This window comes from Oratosquilla oratoria, chromosome 19 (genome assembly GCF_046742065.1).
Source record: "Oratosquilla oratoria isolate Oo_2021 chromosome 19, ASM4674206v1, whole genome shotgun sequence".
Classification (NCBI taxonomy): domain Eukaryota; kingdom Metazoa; phylum Arthropoda; class Malacostraca; order Stomatopoda; family Squillidae; genus Oratosquilla; species Oratosquilla oratoria.
Window position 1 is genome coordinate 20787569 of NC_134795.1, and position 10000 is coordinate 20797568.

General features: G+C 38.2%; 1 long non-coding RNA gene across 1 annotated transcript in view; it reads right to left on the minus strand.

Annotated features, from left to right (window-relative positions):
* LOC143035512 (uncharacterized) overlaps positions 1-10000 on the minus strand; it is a 606520-nt gene that overhangs the window by 234735 nt on the left and 361785 nt on the right. Inside the window, exon 2 of the long non-coding RNA XR_012967320.1 lies at positions 7782-7901. This is a non-coding gene — a long non-coding RNA (uncharacterized LOC143035512). The remainder of the gene's footprint in view (positions 1-7781; positions 7902-10000) is intronic.

The following is a 10000-nucleotide window of genomic DNA, read 5'->3' on the forward strand; positions in this document are numbered from 1 at the left end:
TGAACAGATGGGGATTATCCAGTTTTTGCTCTTGAGTCTTGGTAAGAAAAGTGCTGTGCCTCACTGCACTGCTCAATGCAGTGTGGCGGGAATCAGGGTGACCCATAAACCCAAACGTGCTGAGATGAAAAGGATGCTTGACCAAATATTATCGATTTTTACAAAGGATTACAAAGGCAAAGCATGCCGACAGGAGACCTTTTGATCCATATCTAGGTCGGATGCAAAAAAAAAAAAAAAAAAAAAAAAAAAAAAAAAAAAAAAAAAAAAAAAAAAAAAAAAAAAAAAAAAAAAAAAAAAAAAAAAAAAAAAAAAAAAAAAAAATCATATTAATAATAAATTAAAACTATAACAATGTAAATAACAATTAAAATACATAAATAAATGCATTGGTATAGTTGAATAACAAACAAACAGGTAAATAGTAAATGATAATAAATTGACATATAACTAATAATAAATGAAAATCAGACAGACAAATTATAACAAAACAAAAACAAATAATATAACATAAATTATAATAATTACAGCATCTTACTTAGGTATTTATCTAAATGATTCTTAAAGCTTCGAACTGAACTACATTGCACTACCTGTGCAGGAAGTTTATTCCATTCATTAACTACACGGTTGGCAAAGTTGTTTCTACCTACTTCCAAATTGAATCTATTTCCGGACAGTTTGAGACCATTGTTTCTTGTCTGATTCTCATTCAATGTGAAAATTTGGTCACTTTTGTTTTGTTTTATATATATGTATATACTAATTCATTCATTTATCTACTTATTTATTTTAGTTAATCAATTCGCATATCAATGCATCTATTTACTCTTTATCCATTTATCTAACCATCTGCCTGTTTATATGTCTATTTATCTATTTATTAATTGATAGGTTTATTTTTGTAGGCATGACGTTTTTGAGTCGGCCAACTTCCTAATAGGAAGAATGACTTCCACCAAACGCCCCGTTTCGCTGTTCAGCCACACTATTGAAGCAAGACCATAAATTAAAACTCTGCCCGTAAAACGAGTCTTCACTGAGCCTCCCTCTCAGATCCTACCCCTTCAATTCCGTGGCAGATTTCCTAAGCTCCATTTTCATTAACATGACACAAAACCAATCAGCTCAACCACCCCAAGTCTGAACGAGGGGCCCACCGACCGTGACCCTCACATCCTGAGGGTCTGTGTCTTATGTGAATGAAATCATTGGTGTTTATTGAGAATCTTCCAGAGGTGGCCGCGGTATTGAAGATGAGTTCGATAAGTAGGTCTCGATGCAGTCTGAAGGGGTAAGCGGGTATAAGCCCGGTTGAGGAGATGGTGAAGAGGTCTTAGAAGCTGTCAAGAAGGGGGGGGGAAGATTGGAGGGAAGACGAACGATGAGCAGGACCCCACCTGACGCCCCCCCCTGTGCCGGGGAAAGGGGCTTGGGGGGCGGAGTTAAAGGGAGATTATTGATGATGAGCTAAGTAGTGCTGTATACGTCTTTGGCGTTCCCGGGCAGACTGAATGCACCTAAGAAGAAAAAAAAAAAAAAAATGAAGAGGAAAGAATTTTGGATGATGAAATGAGTGCCATACACCTTTTTCCAAATCCAGACACTATTGAACAAAAATGAATAAAAAACCAAATAAATAAATAAATAGATCAATGAAATACGAATAAAGAAATAATATAGAATGATTTCTAAATCCAGACACTGCCGAGTAGAAATGAGTAATAAAAAAACGAGTGAACAAATAAACGTATAACAAATAAACAAACAAATAAAAGAAAATCTTCATTTGAAGCCCTTGAAGATGAGAGAGCTCTCCTCGGGTAAACCAAAAGTCATTTGGTACCAACAAGAACAAGACTCTTCGCTCTGAGAACCTAAACCGACATGGCGCCAGAAGAATGTGTTTAATTAAAGGAAGACCTCTTATGAACTCTAGAGCGATAAGAAGCACGTCAACTGAGCTTTTGAGTACCTAATTTTCCTTCAGGCAATTTTATTCAGCTGAAGAAAAACATTGAAAATGGATCATATTTCATTCAGCTTAATCTCTTCAATACGAGACAAATTCTCGCGCGCAGAATCGAATGCCTGAGGTACGATAATTGATGCATCACAATACTTGCGTTACAAAATATAAAGTCACTGTTGTATCACTCATTCCCTTTCATTGAATAATAATAAACACAGAAAACGTGATCAAGCCAGTTCACAGAATTCGGAAGTCACCCTCGTATACTCACTTGCGCCTTATGACGCCGACGTAGGCGTCATCGAACGGAGGTTAAAGCTTCTAGAGGGGATTTACATGGTCTAACGGTTCGTTGAACGCGGTTCGACAGACATGTGTTTCAAGTGATGTGTGAACGTGTGAACGGGGTACTTGGGGTTTAACCAACGTGTTTGACAACCAAATACCCCGTTCACACGTTCAAACATCACTTTGAACGCGTGTCTGTCGAACCGCGTTCGACGAACCGTAACTTAGACCAAACTCCCTCTTAGGTACAGGGTGATACTTTTCACACTGACTAGCAATACCACTGTTTCTGTTAGCTTTCTTTCGGCTGAGAACGGGTGAAGGAGCTTGAAAGGGCAGGGAGTCCCGTGATTCACTGTGGCTCGCTGGGATTCGAACCCTCAGTGGCTGCCACTTATCCGGACGTTCGAGATTATAGGACAAAGGTGGCAGTTTCAGCGTCAGCTCAACACCCCATGGAGTAAGTTTCGCCTCACCTCAAGGGATTTAGAAGCAGAGATAAGGGCAGAGGAAGAGAGGTAAGGAAAGAGCTAAGGGCAGAGGAAGAGAGGTAAGGGAAGAGGTAAGGGTAGAGGAAGAGAGGTAAGGGAAGGGGTAAAGGCTGAGTAAGAAAGGTAAGGGGAGAGGTAAGGGCATAGTAAGAAAGGTAAGGGCAAAGTAAAAGAGGTGAAATACGTTCGTAAGGGAAGAGGAAGGGAGGCAAGGGAAATAGTAAGAATAGCGGTAATGGGAGGGATAGGGGCGGATACAGGGGTAAGTTTAGGGGGTCTGAAGGGGTCTGAGGGGGTCTAAGGGGGCTGAGGGGGTCTAAGGGGGGCTGAGGGGGGCTGAGGGGGTCTAAGGGGGGCTGAGGGGGGCTGAGGGGGCTGAGGGGGGCTGAGAAATGGGTCGTGGAAGACCTCGTGGGCCGCGAGGAGCAATAACCTGGTCAAGTGAGCCGGCAAGCAACAGAAGAAAAATGGCCACAATTTTTTTTTTTTTTTTTTTTTTTTAATTTCTGTGCGTAAAACTGAGTACGACTGGCAAACCAACTCGGCTATTTTTTTGTGTTAGGTAAAAAAAAAAAAAGAGTTCAACATGGAATGCTAATGGAGAACAAATAGAACCACGTTTGGGTCGGTCTGACTAAAATAGAAGTTATCAAAGTTTCATGAAAAAACATACATTGAAAATGCTTTCCAGAGTTCATGAAAACAGTTTATAACTTTTCTGAACAAACTTATACAAACCATTTTTCATATTGCCTAACGGACAAAAAAGAAAGAAAAAAAGCTAACAAATGGTGGCAGTTATTCACATTTCCATCTGTACCTAAGGGAAATGATATCATGAAAAAAAATTAAAATAATAATAATAATAAATAAATAAATAAAAAATCGTAACATACAGCCATCATATTTTACATACTTTATCTGGTAATTTCCGGCCGACTTTATTCAGCGTACGGTTGTAAAAGAAATCTAAGTTAATCGGGTGGATAAAGAAATCAAGCTAATCGCGTGAATGAGGCAATAAAGATAAAAACGTTACTATGCAAACAGAACAGGCTCTACAAGAGACCTGCTCACTGCCGATGCCCCCCTTTTGAATAAAAATTGTCTAGCGTTTTTTTTTTTTTCAAAATAAAATATTCACACTAGGATTATAAATCAATAGAGAAGTGTCAGTCAGGGACATATCTAGATATGCCAAATGTAAACAACACACTTTGATATTAACAATTGTGACGTAAGACCAAAACAGCTTAACATGTTAACGGCACGCTACCAATTCCTGTACACCAGCAAGTGTTGCAGAACCTGTCTTTACCATCGGATTTTGTATATTTTAGTCCATTTTGTAGCGATACTGTTTTGATCAGTCATGAAATTTATAGATATACCAAATGTAAACAACATACTTTGCTCCTAACAACTTGACGTAAGACCAAAAATGTATAACATGTTTACGGGGCACAACCAATTCCTGTACACCAGCAAATGTTGCAGAACCTCTATTAACCATCGGATTTTGTAGATTTTAGTTCATTTTGTAGCGATACTGTTTTGATCAGTCATGAAATTTATAGATATACCAAATGTAAACAACATATTTTGCTCCTAACAACTTGACGTAAGACCAAAAATGTTTAACATGTTTACGGGGCACAACCAATTCCTGTACACCAGCAAGTGTTGCAGAACCTGTCTTTACCATCGGATTTTGTATATTTTAGTCCATTTTGTAGCGATACTGTTTTGATCAGTCATGAAATTTATAGATATACCAAATGTAAACAACATATTTTGCTCCTAACAACTTGACGTAAGACCAAAACTGTTTAATAACATGTTTACGGGACACAGCCAATTCCTGTACACCAGCAAGTGTTGGAGAACCTCTATTAACCATCGGATTTTGTAGATTTTAGTCCATTTTATAGCGATACTGTTTTGATCAGCCGAAGCCCATTCATGGGAGAGTAGTAAATTAATTAAACAAATATGACATATCTATTTATATTTCATTCATTCCAACGTCGTGTTTTATCATTTAAAGGTATACACTACGAGTGCAAGATTTTTTTTAATGCAAAATAATCCTTCATGCTTAGCAAATTGTGCGTTTAATTCTATTCTTAGGCTAGACCATTTCATTTAGCTACATGTCACCTTTATGGAGGTTCAAAACCCCTTCATGTGTTACAGTATAGACGACACAAACTCTCACACTGAAACAAAATAGAAAACCTTTTGTTTCCTGAACTTGTTGCATCGCATTTGCTGGCACATGTCGCGGAAATATGATATATCGTTCAAAAAAAAAAAAAAAAAAAAAAAAAAAAAAAAAAAAATCCTAACTCGCTCTAGCTGTTCACTGCATACCCTTTCCTGTGACGCTCAACCACACAGACTTTGTTCTTGCTAAGAGAAAGGGATTTTAATCAAATTAAGACACATCGTAGTTGTTTGTTAAAGGTTAACTCACAAAGACACAATTGGTTAACTATGAGTTAACTATGAGTTAACTAGCCTAGCATTATATAAAACACGTAAATAAATAGATGAGAGAATTGATACACCAATGAATAAATTTATAGATAAACAAATAAATAAATTAATTAGTAAGTAAATAAATTAACTAACGAAAAAAATAAACAGATAATTACGCCAAGGAATTAACCACGATTTCTTTTTTTAACCCGCAACTCAACGAGGTGGGGGGTGGGGGTGGGGGTCCGAATCAAATTAATTTGTTTATCGTTAACTGAAACAGAATCTTTAACCGTAATCAAATCTTTACGTGATTAGATTCAATAAAAAATACACACATTCGCTTCATCCCTTCCCACAAGCGTTTTGAGTTCCGGATGTTTCTTTGTGAAGCCACACAGGTCGACTCTTGGATCACGTGTTGGACTCGTGGTCGACAGATATTTCCCTCACGGAGGAGAGCTCCGAGCTCCTATATAGGACCGATCTATGAGTAATGGTATGACCTAACATGCACACACACACACAATTCTCCGCCCTCGAGAGTTGGAGTAACGACTCGCAGCGCAGCGATACTGAAATTATTTCAGCTCTAGGCTGGATTCGAACCCGGACCGCCGTTGTGGCAGCCGGTAACTCAACCAACCGCGCCATCGAGTCGTGTGTGTGTGTGTGTGTGTGTGTGTGTGTGTGTGTGTGTGTGTGTGTGTGTGTGTGTGTGTGTGTGTGTGTGTGTGTGTGTGTGTTTGAAACAGATAGATAGAGAGAGAGAGAGAGAGAGAGAGAGAGAGAGAGAGAGAGAGAGAGAGAGAGAGAGAGAGAAAGAGTAAATGAAAAGAAATTGACGTATTATCAACTCACCATCATCCTTAACAAATTTTGTTCTTGACAAATTCAAACGATTTCATTCAGCTGAGGGGGAGACTCCACCTTAGGAGAGGCCATTTTGTTCTGAGTCTACCCGATAGCTGAATAAAATCATTTGTAATTAGCCAGAAAAAGTTTTTAAACGATACAAAGAGTTCGTAGAAATGAAATTTCTTCGATGGAATTCTCGAAGAACAAGTGAAAGACGCGAAGACCTCTTCGGTGGAGTCCACGAAGAAGAAGGGACACTTACGATCACCAGGAAAGGATACCATAAGCTCGAAGAAGAGAAAGAGTTCTTCATTGTACTACCAGAAGAACTAGTGAGACTTTTTCGATGGAGTCACCGAAGACAAAGGACCTCTCAGGGGCACCAGCAAATGCGACCATAATTTCGAAGAAGTAAAAGAGTTCTTCGATGGACTCCCGAAGAACAAGTAAAAAACTTCTTCGGCGGGGTTTCCGAAGTCCTTAGGGCCGCTTGCATAGGTCATCATAAGTTCAAAGAGGCGAAAGAATCCTACGATGAGATCCCAAAAGAACAAGTTAAAGACATAAAGAATTACAGTATTCAGTTGAGTTCACACAGAAGAAGAGTCCCTCAGGATCACCAGGAAACGCTGCCATAAGCTCGAAGAAGTGAAAGAATTCTTTGATGGATTCCCCGAAGAACAAGATAAACGTTTCTCTCAGGGTCACCAGGAAAAGATACCATAAGCTCGAAGAAATGAAAGAATTCTTCGAAGGTTCCCCCGAAGAACAAGTTAAACGTTTCTTCAGTGGAGTTCCCGAAGAAGAAGGGGCTCTCAGGATCCTCGGCAAAGAATACCATAAACTCGAAGAAGAGGAGGACTTCTTCGGTGGACTCAGGGTCACAAAAAGAGTGCTACGTTGTCGACGGAGTCAAAGTCCTGGTACAGGTAGCAGATGAGACCCATCGCATATTTACTTTTACGTAATACTAATAGACTATTCATAATGGACGAGGTTGATGAGGACGCAACTCTGGGGGCGGTTGTTTGTGAAGTCCACATCCCCATGTTTAGTGTGACAATGTTTTCTTGTTTGTGGAGTCAATGCACCTTGTACGAAGGGGCCAAAGAGTGTCATATTTACTGGTAAATACGTGTTTTTAACCTCTGGCTCAAGGAGAGTCTTTGTTGATTCAGTTCGTCGAAAAGCCAAAGGACAGTTTCAAGGTCAAATGACGATACCAGACATTTGAAATGAGGGTTCAAAATGGCTTGATATTAGCCTGAATGGTTTATCAGGTACAAAGTGGTTTTACTTTAGTGTTAAAAATTACACCAAGGAAATGGAATAGCTAGTTTTGGAAAACAAATATTTAAAATAATGCACCGATGCAATTCATTTCATCTTGCAGCTTCCACCAATACACCATAACTATTTCAGCATCAGAACTATTTCAAATATCGTATTAACACCTGAAACTCACCAACAATTCATACCCCATCACCCGAACACACACACACATACACACACACACACGCACACACACACACACGCACACACACACACACACGCACACACACACACACGCACACACACACACACACGCACACACACACACACACGCACACACACACACACACACACACACACACACACACACACACACACACACACACACACACACACACCAACTCCTTTTCCATACTTACCTAACACAAACATCAACGCCACAAGCTGTATTACTCAGGTGCAAAGACTCTTTGGAAGCAATTTTTCTGCTCCCCTTTCTTCTTCTGCTCTTCACTCTGTCTTCACTCAAGCGTTAGGTCCTAGGAAAAAAGAAAAATAACCTTTAGTACAAAATACAGTGAAATATTTCCTAAACGAGTACTCCCTACACTCTCTCTCACATCTCATATTGATATTGATAACACATATGAAGTATATCTATTCAGTTTAATAATGACATAAAGTAGAAATTTAATGTATACATATATATATATATATATATATATATATATATATGTATAAAAAAAATATATATATATATACATGTGCACATACGTATACATATGGATATACGGTACATATTCATACATATATATATATATATATATATATATATATATATATATACATATATACATAGTCATAAACATATGCATATTCATATACATATACGTACACACACACATATACATATATATACATACACACACATATACATATATATACATATACACATACATATGCACAAAAACTTATACATATACATATACATACGCATACATGTACATGTACATGTTCATATACATATACATATACAAATACATATACAGAAAAACTGTCCACGTATTATGAGATGTTTGTGTGAGGTGAGCGGTTATCGTAGTTTAAGATAATACCAGCTAACGGGAAACCTTTAAATTATCTCATTTTCATGATTCTGTTTACATTTGTTCCTTCTTTATTTATACGATTCTAGTTTACAGTGTGGACGTGCCTGGCGATGCAAGTCTACGTGAGTTCCAACTCTAAATTGTATCTGTTTCTCAGTGGCATCTGGACCTGTTTTCCTTGTCTATCTCAGTCTCTGCTTCCAGTAAGAGTTAGTATGAAGAAACCATCATGTGGAGATATAGCTGATATAAGATATGCCTTGCCACAATGAGTTCTATGTATGAGAAATCACATAAACTCGTGATTCTGAATATACAAAAAACAAGGAAAATAATAAATTGATAACCGAGCGTTTTCGTCTATTTAGACCCTGAGGATGTCTAAATAGCCGAAAGCGCTCGGTTATCAATTTATCATTTTCTTTTGTGTTTTTTCCGCAATGAGTTCTATATTCATAAAACAGACATGTTTGGAAGCATATGTTTGACTTGTAAACTTTATCAAACAATATAGGTGATATTAATGGAGATACAATGACAAATAAAAATTTAAAGACAGATGCATAGAGATAAGGGCTCACAAAAAGAGTGGAATACACAAATTCTTAATTCCTTGTTTTTTGTTAATCATGTAATGGTAATAATAGTAACAAATAAATATAATTATACATATAGAACTCAAGGCGAAGTGTATGAAATGCATATGAAACAGCAAAGGTAAGTACAAAACTAATTTGCCATAATCTTATTTCACGTTAATATTTACACACACGATCCTAGGATTTTTTTATTTATTTTTTTTTTTTTTTTCTACAAGAAGCTCCATTAGAAGGTGGTTTGCTCAGGGTGCATCCACAAGTTCCGTTACGTTGCTTAAAATTATAAGAACATAAGAATGAAGGAGACCGTAAGGCCTACACCAGGCAGTTCCATGTCCCTTACCACCTTTGACCCCTTTAATTGTATTCCTTTAATCTTCTTTGAAAATAAGAATAGCTGTCAATCACGAGTCCAACACGTGATCCAAATACCATGGTGAATACACACACACACATACACACACACATACACGCACACACATACACACACACACATGCACACACGCACACACACGCGCACACACACGTACACACACACCCACCCACACACACACACACCCACACACACACACACCCATACCCACACACACACACACACACACACACACACACACACACACACACACACACACACACACACACACACACACACACACACACACACACACACACACACACATACACACAATATTGGTCACACTGATAAGGCCTAGACTAGAATATGCGGCGACATTGTGGTCACACAGTACAAAAAAGAATATAAAGAAAATAGAAAGAATCCAGAGAGCAGCAACAAAAAAGGCACCTGCACTTGCAAACTTGTTATATGAGGAGAGATTGGCTAAACTAGAGTTACCGTTACCGACTCTGGAGCAAAGAAGAGAGAGAGGTGACCTACTGACCATCTATAGAATCATGAAAGACACAGAA